At 41.0% G+C, this 15797-nt stretch overlaps 1 long non-coding RNA gene across 3 annotated transcripts in view; it reads right to left on the reverse strand.

Moving 5' to 3' along the window:
- The window catches only part of LOC122098264, a 93161-nt gene that overhangs the window by 69586 nt on the left and 7778 nt on the right, over positions 1-15797 (reverse strand). For all 3 annotated transcript variants that reach the window (XR_006145704.1, XR_006145703.1, XR_006145705.1), the window contains exon 3: positions 2240-2316. This is a non-coding gene — a long non-coding RNA (uncharacterized LOC122098264). The remainder of the gene's footprint in view (positions 1-2239; positions 2317-15797) is intronic.

Raw genomic sequence — 15797 nt, forward strand, 5'->3', positions numbered from 1 at the left:
ACAAAAGTCATAAACTAAAGACATCTTAAAAATCATTAATAATAGCATGGGAAATATCACCATATAATTATATAAACAAAACAAGATGGAGACTGAAATTATGTACAACATGAAATAGGTAAAGAACAACAAAAGTGCAGAAAACATAAAATGTAAAAATGTATCTAAAACATCAAGGCTGCTGTCTCTTGTTAGTATGCATGTGGGCCCTTTAAATTTTCTTTAAGTTCAGTTGACTCTCTACGGTGCAGACGTATTATTTTTATAATGAGAAAAAAGGAAAGGCCACAAAATTAAATCTCAACATAAAGGTAAAGGATATAAAAATAATTCAGGAAAGAAGAAAAGCTTTGAGGCATGCAGAAATTGGTTTAGCCTCTCTGTTTATGACAGAAATACAAATTAACACAATGCTGAGATGAAAGTTTTCACCAATCACACTGATAAACGATTGTTTTAAAGATCATAATCAATGGAGAAAAGGATGCAGAAAAACATTTTATCTTTTCTGCTTGGAAAATTTTTCCTCCAAATCTGAAGGGGAAAAGAAAGACATGTAGACAGTTCTAATTCATAGAATACTGCTGCCACCTTCAGGGAGCTGGTGGAATTAATAACACCCAGGTTTATTTTGTTTCTCAGTTGACTTTACTCACAAACATGAAAGCCTTTGTGAAGGCGTTTTACTTGGGGATTTCAGAAATTATGACTCAGTTATTATTATGACAGTCATCTGGATTATTATGTCAAAAATACGAAGAGAGCCAGTTGCCATTGGCACACATCTATAATATTAGCTAGTCTAAGGCTGAGATCTAAGGGTCACAGTTTGAAGCCAAGCCTGGGCAAGAAAGCCAGTGACATTATTATCTCCAATTAAACACCAAAAAGGCCAGAAGGGAAGCTGTGGATCAAGTGGCAGAGCACTAGCCCTGAGCAAAAAACAGTGCTCAGGCTCTGAGTTCAAACCCCAGGACTGCAACAAAAAGAAAGAAAGGGGGGGGGGGGGGAAGGAGGGAGTGAAGAAGGGAGGAAGGAAAGGTAAAAAAAAGAAAAAGAAAAAAAGAAGAAAAAGATAAGAAATTGCTGTGTAAAAAAATCATTTGTTTACAATGCAAGGGAGATGAATCAGTTGGGTTGCCAGAACTGTGACTCTTCCCCTCCCCCAACCTCCTCCCTACCGTTGGTCATAGGGATTGAATTCAGGGACTGGACGCTGTTCCTAAACTTTTTCATTCCGGACTAGTAGTCTACCACTTTGAGCCTGAGCTCCACTTTCAGTTTTTAAATGGTTAATTGAAGATACAAAGTGTCATGGACTTTCTTTCAAAGTTAGCATTGGCTAACTTTGAACCATGATCCTCACATCTCAACCTCCTGAGTAGCTAGGATTATAGGCATGAGCCACCAGTGCCCAGGTTTCTCTTCATATTTCACTGAGTATGTTTTCACACGTTCCTCTCCCTCTTCTGCAAAGGTTGGTGCTGCTTAGCGACTCCAGCCCCCTCCTCATGTGAACCTGAGGATGATAACATGACTATGACTGATGTAAAAGACAACAAATGAGTAGTGGCTTGGGAAGCAAAGCAAGAAGGCAGCTACACTAATGGAAAGAGTCCAGAGATTCTCAATGCATTGTAATAGTAGAGGAATTGAGTAACAACAGTGAAAATCTGGACTAGAAAGCTCCAGATACCTCTTCCCTTAAAGAAACAAAGTTTTTTGGTTTTTTGTTTTTTTTAAAAAAAAAGAGGAGTCAGGTACCAGTAGCTCACTCAGGAGGCTGAGATCTGAGTTCAAAGCCAGCCCGGGCAAGAAAGTCCATGAGACTCATCTCCAATAAACCACGAGAAAACCAGAAGTGGCATTGTGGCTCAAGTGGTAGAGTGTTAGTCTTGAGCTGAAGAGCTGACGGATAGCGCCCAGGCCCAGAGTTCAAGCCCCATAACTGACCAAAAATAAAAAAAAATTTAAAAAGAGGGGAGGAAGGGGAGAGCAGTTGAAGATGTGTCACAAGTGTTAGAGCATCTGCCTGACAAGTATTGTGTTCAAATTCCAGTTCCTTAAAAAAAAAAAAAAAAACCCTCAACAAACCAAACAACAAAAACAAGCAGAAATTATTTGAAAGAACTTTGTCAGTATGGAAAACAGTCACAGATAGGAGGCAAGCAAACACCCAATCAAAATTTAAATGTTCATATTCAAATTCTAAGTGAAGGTTACGTAGTTTTTCACTCACCCTTGCTCCCAGTCCTCCCCAGTAAGGTGGTTGGTGATTTTGGTCTTGAAGAGACACTATCTGATCTCAGTTTCTGCCTTTAAATACGAAGAAGCAGAACACACATTTATAAATTATTGTATACAATTATTTTGTCCTTCATAGGGGTAGCTAAATGAATGATACAACAAGGCAAACATCTTTACTTAGCTTGGAACTAACATGGGAAAGAAGGTCCTGCTGCCCATAAGATCTGCAAGGAAAACTAGAGAACCATAGCCCTCTGGGACAAGAGATTAGGAGTGGAGCCAAGGGAATGATAAAAGACATATGATCAGAAATTCATTACAAGACCTTAAGCTTCCATGGGAGGCTGACCTTTTAGCCCCAGTGGAAGCCAAGTCTTGAAAGACTGCCATAGCACAGAGACAATCTGCAAAGATTGGGAGAAATCTGAAATCTGTCAAAACATTCTTTTAGCTGACTACAAAGAACAAGACATCATGAACATCTATGACAAGGGATAATCTTTATAAAAAGTTGGAGGCTGGGCACTGGTGGTTCCTGCCTGTAATTCAAGCTACTTGAGAGGTGGGGATTGGAAAGATCACAAACTTTTGCAGGGGGAAAAATGTCTGCAAAACTCTATTGCCACCAATAGCTGCACATGGTGGTATGTGCCTATCATCCCAGATTGTGATTCCAGGCCAGCCCAGGCAAAAAGTTTGTAAGACCTCACATATCCAACAAGAAACTCAGAACACATACAGGAAAACATAGCCTAAAGAGACAAAATAAACTAACACAAAACATTCTGAGGAGTCATAGATATAATAGATATACTAGAGACTTTTTTTTTTTGTCAGTCCTGGAGCTTGAACGCAGGGCCTGAACACTGTCCCTGAGCCTCTTTGTACTCAAGGCTAGCAACTCTGCCACTTGAGCCACAGCACCACTTCCAGTTTTTTCTGAGTAGTTTATTGGAGATAAAAGTTTCACGGACTTTCCTGCCTGGGCTGGCTTTGAACCATGATCTTCAGATCTCAGCCTCCTGAGTAGCTAGGATTACAGGCATAAGCCACCAGCACCCAAGTAGAGAAAGACTTTTAAAGAACTATGTTATATATACTTAATAACTAAATAATTTAATAATTAATGGAAAACATGCAGAAAGTACTTAAGGACATCAAGCAAATGATGTAAGAACAGAATAAATGTAATAATGGAGAACTTATAAAAAGGAACAAAATGAATTCTAGAGCTGAAAAATACAGGTAAGTGAATTTTTTTTTTTTTGGGTCCGGTTGTGGGCCCTGAACTCTGGGCCTGGGTGCTGTCCCTCAGCTCTTCAGCTCAAGGCTAGCGCTCTACCATATGAGCCACAGCACCACTTCCGGCTTTTTTCTTTTTGCTTATGTGGTGCTGGGGAATCGAACCCAGGGCCTCATGCATTGCAAGGCAAGTGCTCTACCACTGAGCCACCTTCCCAGCCCCTGAAATTTTTTTTTTAAAAAAAGCTAAGAGAACAGAATTTAAGGGATCTATTTTAAGGAATTGGCTCACACAATTATGATGACTAGCAATTCCAAATTCTCCAGGTTGGGCTGGCAGGTTAAGACCCAAGCACAAGCTGATATTACTACAGTTCCCAGGAGAGATCTGATATTATAGTTCAAGCCTAATGACTGATGATGAAATTACTATCATTCAGGTAAGTCAATGTTCCATAGATAGTACCAGATAGTGACACATTCCTTACTTACAGCAAAGCCCCATACTGAACTAAGCTAGAAGGATAAAGTTCTAGGATCCACAAGAAAAAGTCAGGAGGGAATGAAAGCTATAAGAGGAAAGGGAGCAGGATTCCCAATATTGGGATATTTGGGAATTTGAAGAAAACAATACAACTTAAGTGCTCAAGGCTATAACCTAGCAGTTTTTGTAGACCTTGTATTTTCTAACATGATATTATCTTACCCTCAACAGCCCAGAAGTACTGAGCTATTCCTCTATATTTTATCACACTACATCTATTAGTAAAATATACTACCCCATAAATGTAATAATACTGATTCTTGCTGGGCATGGGTGGGTCATGCCTGTAATCCTAGCTACTCAGGAGACTGAGATATGAGGATTGGGGTTCGAAGCCAGCCTGAGCAGTAAAGTCCATAAAACTCATTGCCAATTAATCACAGAAAAAGCTGAAATGGAGCTGTGACTCAAGTATTAGAACACTAACCCTGAAGAAAAGTTGCTCAGGGACAGTGTCTAGGCCCAGAGATCAAGCCCTAAGACCTGCAAGAAAAAAAGGAAGAGAAAGAAAAGAAAGAAAGAGAGAGAGAGAAAGAAGAAAAGAAGGAAGGAAGGAAGGAAGGAGGAAAGGAAGAAAGAGAGAGAGAGAGGGAGGGAGGGAGGGAGGGAGGGAGAGATGGAGGGAGGGGAAAAAGAAATACTGATTTTAACAACTCATTATTGTTTCCATTCTTTCACTCAGAATAACTATTTCTTCATTTTGATAACTTCTCACAATGTATAAATGTAGGATTTTTACAATGTATTTAGCAAAGGAGATGATAATATGCTGTTATTCTTTATTATAGTACACTAACTATATAAAGGTTTCATTGTGACATCTCCATATTATGCATATAACGGACTTTTATCATATTCACCCCTCTACTTTCTTACACCCCTGCCATCTTCGACTTTCCCCTTCTCCTTCAGGTGGAGAGAAGTATCCCTTTTACTTTCACATCCCCCTCCCCTTCAGAGTCCACAGGTTAGATAACATGCAACATTCATCCTTGTGACACTGGCTTATGTCACTTAATAGAACTAACACATCATCCATCTTCCTGCCAATGACATAATTTCATTTTTATGGCTGAGTAAAACTCCTGTGTGTGTGTGTGATGCTTTATTCATTTATCTGATGGGCACCTTAGGCTGATTCCATAATTTGGCTATTGTGAATAGTGTGACAACAAACTTGAATATGTAGGTATGTCTACAGTAAGCTGATTTTTATTTGATTTGCTGGGGTATATACCCAGAAGCAGTGTAGCTAGATCATATGAGAATTCTTTAATTTTTTTAAAGTGGCTGGACTAACTCACATTATCACCAGCAGCAAGTAAGGGTTCTTCCCCAACACCTCCCCACACACATATCCTTGCCAGTATTCCTGGTTTTCTTGATGATAGCCATTCTCAGGGGAGGGGAGGACCCTCAGTGGAGCCTGATGGCTAAGGATGTTGACTGTTATTCATGTATTTATTGGCCATTTGTACCTCTTGATTTGAAAAGTATCTTTCTGATTTCATTACCCATTTGTTGATTAAATTATTTGCTCTACGGGCTGGGAAGGTGGCTCAGTGGTAGAGCACTTGCAAGCCTGAGGCCCTGGGTTCGATTCCTCAGCACCATATAAGCAAAAAGAAAAAAGCCGGAAGTGGCGCTGTGGCTCAAGTGGTAGAGCACTAGCCTTGAGCTGAAGAGCTGAGGGACAGCGCCCAGGCCCAGAGTTCAGGCCCCACAACCGGACCCAAAAAAAAAAAATAAATAAATAATTTGCTCTTTTGCGATTTGAGTTCTTTAGGTACTGTAGATATTAGTCACTTGTTAGATGGCTATCTGGAAAGATTTTCCTTCATTCTGTGGGGCTCTTCACTCTGCTGATTGTTTCTTTTGCTTTGATGCAATCCCATTAGTCAGTTCTTGCTCTTCCTTCCTAAGCTACTGGAGTCCTCTTCAGAAAATTTGTGTCTAGTTTAATCTTAGTTTGCCTCTAGTACTTTCAAAGTTTCAGGATTTCAAAATTTATTTTTGTACATGGTGAGATATAGGGATCTAGTTTCAGTCTTTTGTGTGTGTGTCCACACATGCACTGGTACAAGGGCTTGACCTTAAAGCCTCATGCTCTTGCTTGGCTTTTTTGCTCAAGGCTGCTGCTCTATCACTTGAGCCACATCTCCACTTCCTAGTTTCAGTCTTCTACATATAGATATCTAGTTTTCCCAGTACCACTTGTTGAAAAGACCTTCTTTTCCAATATATGTTTTGAGCACCTTTGTCAAGAATTAGGTGCTATTGGGCTGGAGGTGTGGCTCAAGTGGCATTTGCCACCAAGTTCAAAGACCAGACTCCCTAACCAAATGAATAAACAAATAAAAAGCATTACATGGCTGTAGGTACTTGGGAATATTTTGGGGTCTTCTATTCTATTTGCCAGTGTCTCTTTAAGGGCTAGAACCATGCTGGTTTTGTTACTGTAGCTCTATAGTTTAGTTTGAAGTAAGGTATTGGCACCTCCCAGCATTGTTCTCTCTGTGGGTGTAGGTGTGGGTGTGTGCGCATGCGTGCACACACACTTGTGATTATATTTATGTGTGTTCATCCTAAGGCTTGAACTCAGGGCCTAAGCACTGTCCCTGAGCTTTGTGCTCAAGGACAGCTCTCTAACAATTGAGCCATTGCTCCACTTCTGGGTTTTGGTTGGTTAACTGGAAATAAGAGTTTAATAAGCTTTCCTGAATCGTGATCCTCAGATCTCAGCCTCCAAAGTAGCTAGAATTATAGGCATGAGCCACTGGCATCCACCATGTTCTTTTTGCTCAGCTCTAAAGTCTTTTGTATTTCCGTATGAATTTTAGGATGATTTTTTTCACTTCTATAAAGAATGTCATTGGAGTTTTGATGGTGACTGCATTTCAGTGATATAGCCATTTTGACAGTATTTATTCTGCTCACCTATGATCATGGAGGGTCTACCCATATCTTAGTGTCCTATATAGTATCTTTCTTCCCTGTTCTATAGTTTCCATTGTAGAGGTCTGTGGTTCTATTATTAGATTCCATCAGCTAGGAAGGCTTTAGTATTTAGTGGGAAAAGAGTATCACATCACCTTTCCTCCAGTTTTGCTAGGGAGGACACAGGGTGTGAAGGCATGTCTTCTTTTGCAACACCTACCTACTGTTTAAAAAAAAAAACAAAAACGGGGACTAGGAAGTTGGCTCAGTGGTAGAGCGCTTGCCTTGTATGCATGAGGCCCTGGGTTCAATTCCTCAGCACCACATAAGCAAAAAGAAAAAAGCCGGAAGTGGCACTGTTGCTCAAGTGGTAGAGCGCTAGCCTTGAGCTGAAGAGCTGAGGGACAGCACCCAGGCCCAGAGTTCAGGCCCCATGACTGGACCCAAAAAAAACAAAAAACAAACAAAAACAAAAACAAAACAGATTTGCAGTATGTGTTTAACAGCATGAGATTTGCCTTTCATTTAACTTTACAAGCCATGCATGTCTTAAATGTCCTTGGAATAATTTGGTGCCTTAATTGGCTGAGTCAAAGGTAGTTATGGCAGGACAGGGGTCAGGGTCTAGTAGAATAGATGCATAAGGCATCTGGTGGTTAGCCAAAACTTCCTAAGAGTTTGGTAAAACAGGTGAACAATTCTTAGGGTTTTTTTTTTTTTTTTTGTCGGTCATGGGCCTGGGTGCTGTCCCTCAGCTCTTCAGCTCAAGGCGAGCGCTCTACCACTTGAGCTACAGCGCCACTTCCGGTTTTCTGGTGGTTTATTGGAGATAGGAATCTCACAGTCTCTCCTGCCCGGGCTGGCTTTGAACCGCGATCCTCAGATCTCAGCCTCCTGAGTAGCTAGGATTACAGGCGTGAGCCACCAGCGCCTGGCTCTTAGGGTTTTGTTATAGTGCTACTTCAAGCTTTCAGGAAAATTCTTGATGAGCTAAGTTAGGGGAGAAATGACTACTTCAAGTAGAGTTGGGAGATACAGATGCTTATAAGGATCAAGTAAGATGATAGATTGGAAAGTTCTGTTGTAACTAAATTTAGAAATTTGGGATAAAACTTAATTGTACTTGCAAACTAAAACGTCACAGAGACATGAGGTGGCAGTAAGTCTCTCATCTAACACAAGTCCTCTAACATGGTATTTTTGTGAGAAGCAGGGGTAAAGAGGCAGACTGCAGGAGGCTATGACATAGGGTAGAAAGCAGTTAGAGATGCTCTCGTATATTATTTTCAATGAAGAAAACAGATGAGAACAAGAGGGGAATAAAAGGTCAAAGGATGTGAACATTTACAAGGATTCTCCAAATCATAATAATAGGTAAGTACAATAGACAACAATACCTTCTTCGAGGAGCTTAGAAAGACCCAGGAGATCTGGGTCCCAAGAGCAAAATATTACTTTTTTACTGTTCTTCATGTATCTACCTCCTTCTCCTCCCCTACCTCCCAGTTCTTTTTTTTTTTTTTTCTCTACTATTTTATTTTTCTAGCTCATAGCAGCAGGATTTAATAATGCAAATCAGGTAAGAAGATGAAACAGGAGGCCCATGAGAGTAACACAAGGAAGGCAAATACCAATTTCAAAACTACACAACAGTAAAAATTGGCAAGATGGAAACAATGATCATGTGATACTAAATGAATGGGGAAATGACATTAACCCTGTTAGAATAAGGAGTGCCTTGGCATTTGAAGAACTCAAAGGTTCAAGATAATCTAATCTGGGGAATGAAATGAGTGACACATAGAAGAGTAAAAAGAATTGATGCTCTTCATAAGGGACAAAAAAAAAAAGGTACAAATGAGGTAACCTTTAAATTTGCCTATAGGCCATTTGTAGAAAAGTGTCACTAGACTATAACCTCTATGTGAACAGGGAACTTTGACGTGTTCACCAATGTATTCTCACAGCACATAACACGAAGCACATAGCAGACAACCAGCATTTGTTGCTACATGAGTAAACATGACAGTTCTGTCACAGCACCATGAAAAATGTAAAGCCCTATCATCAGTATGGAGAGAGTAGTTATTTTCCATTGCCACTGGCCACATCCCAACAATTTACAGGAAGTAAAGATTTCCTAGGGCTTCTATTAGGTACTATAGGAAATCTAGGAAGAACCTGATTTTCTATGTATTTCAAAGTCCTCATACATGCAAGGCATGCATGAGGCCCTGGGTTTGATTCCTCAGCACCACATAAGCAGAAAAAACCAGAAGTAGAGCTGTGGCTCAAGTGGTAGAGTGCTAGCCTTGAGCTGAAGAGCTGAGGGACAGTGCCCAGGCCCACAGTTCAGGCCCCACAACAGACCAAAAAAAAAAAGAAAAAAAAGAAAATTTCAGACTTGAAAATGTGTCTTATACAAATTAACCTGGTTGGCAAAGGAACTGGCTATTAGAGATGTTTTTCAAAATGTTTGGCAAGAGTAGCCAACCTTTTCCCTATTTATAGCTATTGCAAAGGGAAGTAATAATTTTATTATTATAGGAAAAAAGAATGCTATTACAAAATATTAATGTAGCTCCAACTTTCTCTAAGAATTTCTTTCTATGCCAATCCTGGGGTTTGAAGGCAGGGCCTGGGCACTGTTCCTGAGCTTTTTAGCTCAAAGCTAAGTAGTTAACCACTTGAGCCCCAGCTCCACTTCTGCTTTTTGGTGGATAATTGGAGAGATAAGAGTCTCAAAGACTTTCCTGCCTGGACTGGCTTTAACTATGAGCCTCAGATTTCAACCTCGTGAGTAGCTAGATTATAGACGTGAGCCATGTATACCTGGCCTGTCTAAGAATTTTAAAGGTGGTAAAACACTGCAGGGGCTACAAGCACACTTAACACCCAGGTTTGGTTTCTAATAACATTTCTGATCCAAAGAACCAAGCTTCCTTAGAGAAATGGACACAAAACTCAGCAAAGTAGTATTCTACCAAATTCCTGATTAGTATTTTCAAACAGGTCAAGGTCATCAAAAACAAGACAAACAGCTTAGTACTGATGGCTCATGCCTGTAATCCTAGCAATGCAGAAGGCTGAGATCTAATGGCTGCAGTTCAAAGCCAGCCTGCACAGGAAAGTCTATGAGACTCTTATCTCCAATTAATCACCAGAAAACTGAAAGTGGCACTTTGGCTAAAGTAAAAAAAGCTTAGGGACAGTGCCCAGGCCCAGAGTTCAAGCCTCAGGACCAGAAAAAAAAAAAAAAAGCTGGAAGTGGAGCTGTGGCTCAAGTGGTATAATGGTGACCTCAAGCAAAAAAAAAAGCCAAGAGAGAGCACCCAGGTCCCGAGTTCAAGCACTAGTACTGGCACAAGTTGAGACAGGCCAACAAGTAGGCCTTTTGTACCCAACAGCCAAATTATGAATGCAAAGGAAAAGTTCTTGAAGTAGTGCTAGTCCAGTGAACAGTACAGATAATAAGGAAGTACAATAGCCACACTGCTGAGATAGAGAAAAAGAAAGTGATCTGGATAGAAGAGCAAACCTGCCAGGACATTCCCTGAAGAAGGCCTAATCCAGAAACAAACTGCAATCGTCCTCAACAATCTGGTAGCTGGTGACTTCAAGTTGAAGCCTACATGCACGCATTTACTGTTCTGAGAATCCTGGAGCCTTTAACACTGACGCCAATTCTACTCTGCTTGTAGTCTATAAGTGGAACAGGAGAAGAAGGATGACAGTACATTTGTTTACAGCATGGTTTCCTAAATATTTTAAGTGCTGTTATTTTTATAAACGTTATAACTTGGAGATCCAAGAGCTCTGGTGGAGATGCACAAGATTAATCATGTTTTCATACAAGGTAATACAATATCCATTCTGCAGCCCATAGATAAAGGAGTCATTTCAATATTCAAGTCTTATCATTTAAAAAATGTACTTTGTAAAGCTATAGTTGCTACAGACAGTGCATTGTCAGATGGATCTGGCAAAATGAAAGGGGAAATTTGTGGAAAGTATTCATTCTGGATGCCACTAAGAACATTTGTGAGGGATGGAGGTATGACTCAAGTGGCAGAACACCAGTTGTGAAAGAAAAAGATGAGAGTGAGGCCCTGAGTTCAAGCCTCATTAGTATAGGGGGGAAAAAAAGAATATTTGTGATTGATGGGAGATCAAAATATCAACATTAGCAGGAGTGGAAGTTGACCTTAACTCTCAGGGACAACTCTGAACGATGTAAGACTTCAGTGAAGGATGCAACAGCACACATGGTGGAAACAGTAAGAACATAAAGAGGTAGCTCCACTGCTGCAAAAGCATGATAAAATGTGAATGGATGGAGGGGGTAACAATGTTCAAGAGGAAGTGTACTCATTACCTCACTCATGTAACTGTAACCCTCTGTATAGTAGCTTTACAATAAAATTAAATTAAAAAAAAAAAATGTGAATGGAGGAAAAACAAACTTGTTTTTGAGATGGAATTGACCACTAGCAAAGATGCTAAGAACACTACTGAACTGACAACCAAGGATTTAGAGTAGGACATAAAGTTACTTTAGAATGCAGTAGCAAGCCAGGTGCCAGTGGCTCAGGCCTATAATCCTAGCTATTCAGAAGGCTGAGACCTGAGGGGAGAAGTTTGAAGCAGAAAAGTCCCTGAGAGTTTATCTCCAATTAACTGGCAAAAAGTCAAAAGTGCAGCTGTGGCTCAAGCTGTGGCCAGCCTTGAGCTAAGGGACAGTGTCCAGGCCCAAAGTTCCAACTCCAGTACCAGCACACACAAAAAAAGAAGGAAGGTAGGCATCAGTAGCTTATGCCTATAATCGTAGCTACTCAGGAGGCTGAGGATCGCGGTTCAAAGCTAGCCCAGGCAGAAAAGTCCCCCATGAGACTCTTATCTCCAATTAACTACTCAAAACCCAAAAGTAGAGTTGTGGCTCAAAGTCATAGAGCACTAGCCTGAGCAAAAGAGCTCAGGGACAGTGCCCAGGCCCTGCATTCAAGCCCCATAACCCACACACACACACACACACACACACACACACACACACAGGCCCTGCATTCAAGCCCCATAACCAACACACACACACACACACACACACACACACACACACACACACACACACACACACAGGCCCTGCATTCAAGCCCCATAACCGACACACATACACACACACACAAACACACACACACACACAGGCCCTGCATTCAAGCCCCATAACCGACACACATACACACACACACAAACACACACACACACACAGGCCCTGCATTCAAGCCCCATAACCGACACACACACACACACACACACACACACACACACACACACACACACACACACAGAGGCCCTGCATTCAAGCCAGCCCCATAACCCACCCACCCACCCCACCCACACACCCAGGCCCTGCATTCAAGCCCCATAACCGACACACACACACACACACACACACACAGAGGCCCTGCATTCAAGCCCCATAACCGACACACACACACACACACACCCAGGCCCTGTATTCAAGCCCCATAACCAACACACACACACACACACACACACACACACACACACACAGAAGGAAGGAAGGAAGGAAGGAAAGAAAGGAATGGAAAAAAAGCAAAAAAAAAAAAAAAAAAAGAAAAAAAGCAAAGCAAAGCAACAGCGGTCTTTAGGAAGATGGATTCTATTGTACACTACAGAGATATCATTTGTAAAAGAGCTAATCAATATAACAAAGCTTACTGTTGTCTTGTTCTAATAAACGGTCTACAGCCACCCCAACTGACTACAAGCCAGTGGCATCCAAACTTACATTGCAGACTTACTCTATTTCTTGAACTTCAACTTCATATCCTATGGGTGCTCCTCCTCCAGTCATGCTCCTCTATGTCCATCAGCTTCATGGCCCTGCACACAGCCACTTAACCAAAACACCTAAGAACAATCCAACATTTTTTTCTCCCCCATCCTCAACACTTCAATCTACTGGAAAGTCTACTTAGCTTTACTAAATATATCATGAAGCTACTCATCTTTCAACCAGCTCGGCTGCTCCTACCACACCATAGCTATCTAAGGCACTGTCAGATACACTAGCAAGAAGAGCTTCCTCCCAGACTCCCCCACTGCCACTTCTGCCACTCCCTGGCTATTTCTATTCTCCACACTGCAGCCAAAATGATTATTATTGTAATGCATATGACTTGGACCATGACACTCTTACTTAAAAAACTTCAAATGAGCCGGGCGCTGGTGGCTCACGCCTGTAATCCTAGCTACTCAGGAGGCTGAGATCTGAGGATCGTGGTTCAAAGCCAGCCCGGGCAGGAGAGACCGTGAGACTCCTATCTCCAATAAACCACCAGAAAACCGGAAGTGGCGCTGTAGCTCAAGTGGTAGGGTGCTCGCCTTGAGCTGAAGAGCTGAGGGACAGCGCCCAGGCCCAGAGTTCAAGCCCCACGGCTGACAAAAAAAAAAAAAAAAAAAAAAAACTTCAAATGATCTAAAATAAACATATAGCCTATTATAACTATTAGGCTTCCATATTGAGGATTCTGGTTATGTTTTTACTTCCTGCCACTGAGTCCTTAGTTTTGGCTACTGTGACTTTGTTTCCCGGGAGTATGTCAAATTTACTCCTATTGAAATTCTGCAATTGCAGAAACCGTTTGTTCCACTTCTTGTCCCTCACCTTAATCTCTTCAGTGAAAGCATATGGAAAAGCACTTCATCTTCTTCATCACCATCAATAACAACAAATATTACTGTTTTCTTAGCTTCGGGCCCTTATTATTTGAAATTCTCTTTCATGCTTAGTATCCTTAATAGACTGTAAGTACTATGAAAATAATATCTTGTCTACCATGCTCATTATTGACTGTCCCACACTGAGACAATACCTGGCACTCAAAATATAATATATGCTCAGCTGGGCACTGGTGGGTCACGCCTGTAATCTTAACTACTCAAGAGGCTGAGATCTGAGGATCACAGTTCAAAGCCAGCATGAGTAGGAAAGTCCATGAGACTCCAATAAACCAACAGAAAACCAGAAGTAGCTCTGTGGCTCAAGTGGTAAAGCACTTGCCTTGAGCTGAAGAGCTGAGAGGAACAGCACCCAGGCCCAGGGTTCAAGCCCCACAACAGACAAAAATAATAATAATAAAAAATATGCTCAATTATTGATAGCTGAATGAACAATTTGCACGTTATTCCTGTGGTTCCAGGAAGGCTGGAAAACCCAACAGAATGGGTGCCAGGATCACAGTTTTCTTCTCTTTCATTTATCTTAGATGCATTTCCAGGGCCCAAGGATGCAAAATCATCTTGCAGACAGTAATTTCAGATTGTCAGAGTAGACAATTGGAGGTAGTATTGTTTCATTAAGTGCTACAACCTGCTCTTCTCCCTTGCCCTATGCAACTGGAGAAAACCTAATGTAGCACAAATCAAGCCGTGTTACACAGCTGCCCTGGAACTGAGAGCGATTGGCTTTTCAATGTTCCTTTTTAAACCTTTGCCAATCACTTTGAGTATAGAAATTCCAACACTCTTAAGTTTTCGGTATGAGCATGGAATATCGTTCCATTTGTGTCTTCTTTCTTTCAGCAATGCTTTGTATTTTTTTTTTCAGTGTAAATGTCTTTTGTCTCCCTGGCTAAATTTATTCCCATCTATTTGATTCTTTCTTATGCTATTTGATGTTATTCTCTTTGAAATATGGGTTTTTTCTTAATTATCTTTTCATATTGTTCCTTCTAAGAAATGCAAATCATTCTTTTATGTTGAATTTATGCCATGAAACTTTACTGAATTTGTTTATTAGTTCCAACAGATGGAGAGAGAGAGAGAGAGAGAGAGAGAGAGAGAGAGAGAGAGTGAGAGAGAGAGAGAGAGTGTGTGTGTGTGTAATTTAGAGTTTTCTACATAAAAGATTATGGGGTGATTTTTTTTTTACTTTTACTTTTCCAATTTAGATCATTTTTATATTTATTTTTTGCTTGTCTATGTGCTCTGGCTAGGACTTCCAGTACTGTGTAAAACAAAAGCAGCTACAGTGGGCATTCATGTCTCGATTTTAGAGGAAAAGCTTTTAGATTTCTACTGATAACTGACACTTTTCCTACATGACATTCATGACAGTGAAGTAATTTCCTTTTATTTCTACTTTGTTAAGTATCTTTACCATAAAAGGGCACTGAATGTTGTCAGATCCCAATCAAAATCCCAAAAGCATTTTTTACAAAAATAAAAAACTGCTATATTGGGCATTGGTGGCTCACACCTGTAATCTCAGCAACTTAGAAGGCTGAGATCTGAGGGTCACAGCTCGAAGCTAGCCCAGGCAGCAAAGTCGGTGAGGTTCTTATCTCCAATAAAATATTCAGAAAAAGCTGGAAGTGGTGCTGTGGCTGAAGTGGTAGAACGCTAGCCTTAAGCAAAAGGATCTCAGGGACAATGCCCAGGCCCAGAATTCAAACCCAGGGTCAGAAAGAAAAAAAAAATTCCGATAGCTGAGCTCTAGTGGCTCATGTCTGTAATCCTAGCTACTCAGGAGGCTAAGATCTGAGGATTGTAGTTCAAAGCCAACCCAGGCAGGAAAGTCTTTGAGGTTTTATTTATTTTAACTGGTCTTGAGGCTTGAATCACCTGGGCACTGTCTCTGGGCTGCTTCTGCACAAGGCTTGTGCTCTACCATTTGAGCCACAGAGCCACACACACATGCACATGCACACACACACATGCACATATACAAACACAGATCCTAAGCAGGTCTTGCTGACTCTTGCCTATAATACTGGCTACTTTGGGGGTACAAATCAGGACTTGTGGC

Source organism: Dipodomys spectabilis, unplaced genomic scaffold (genome assembly GCF_019054845.1).
Source record: "Dipodomys spectabilis isolate Male_0828 unplaced genomic scaffold, ASM1905484v1 ptg000468l, whole genome shotgun sequence".
NCBI classification, from domain to species: domain Eukaryota; kingdom Metazoa; phylum Chordata; class Mammalia; order Rodentia; family Heteromyidae; genus Dipodomys; species Dipodomys spectabilis.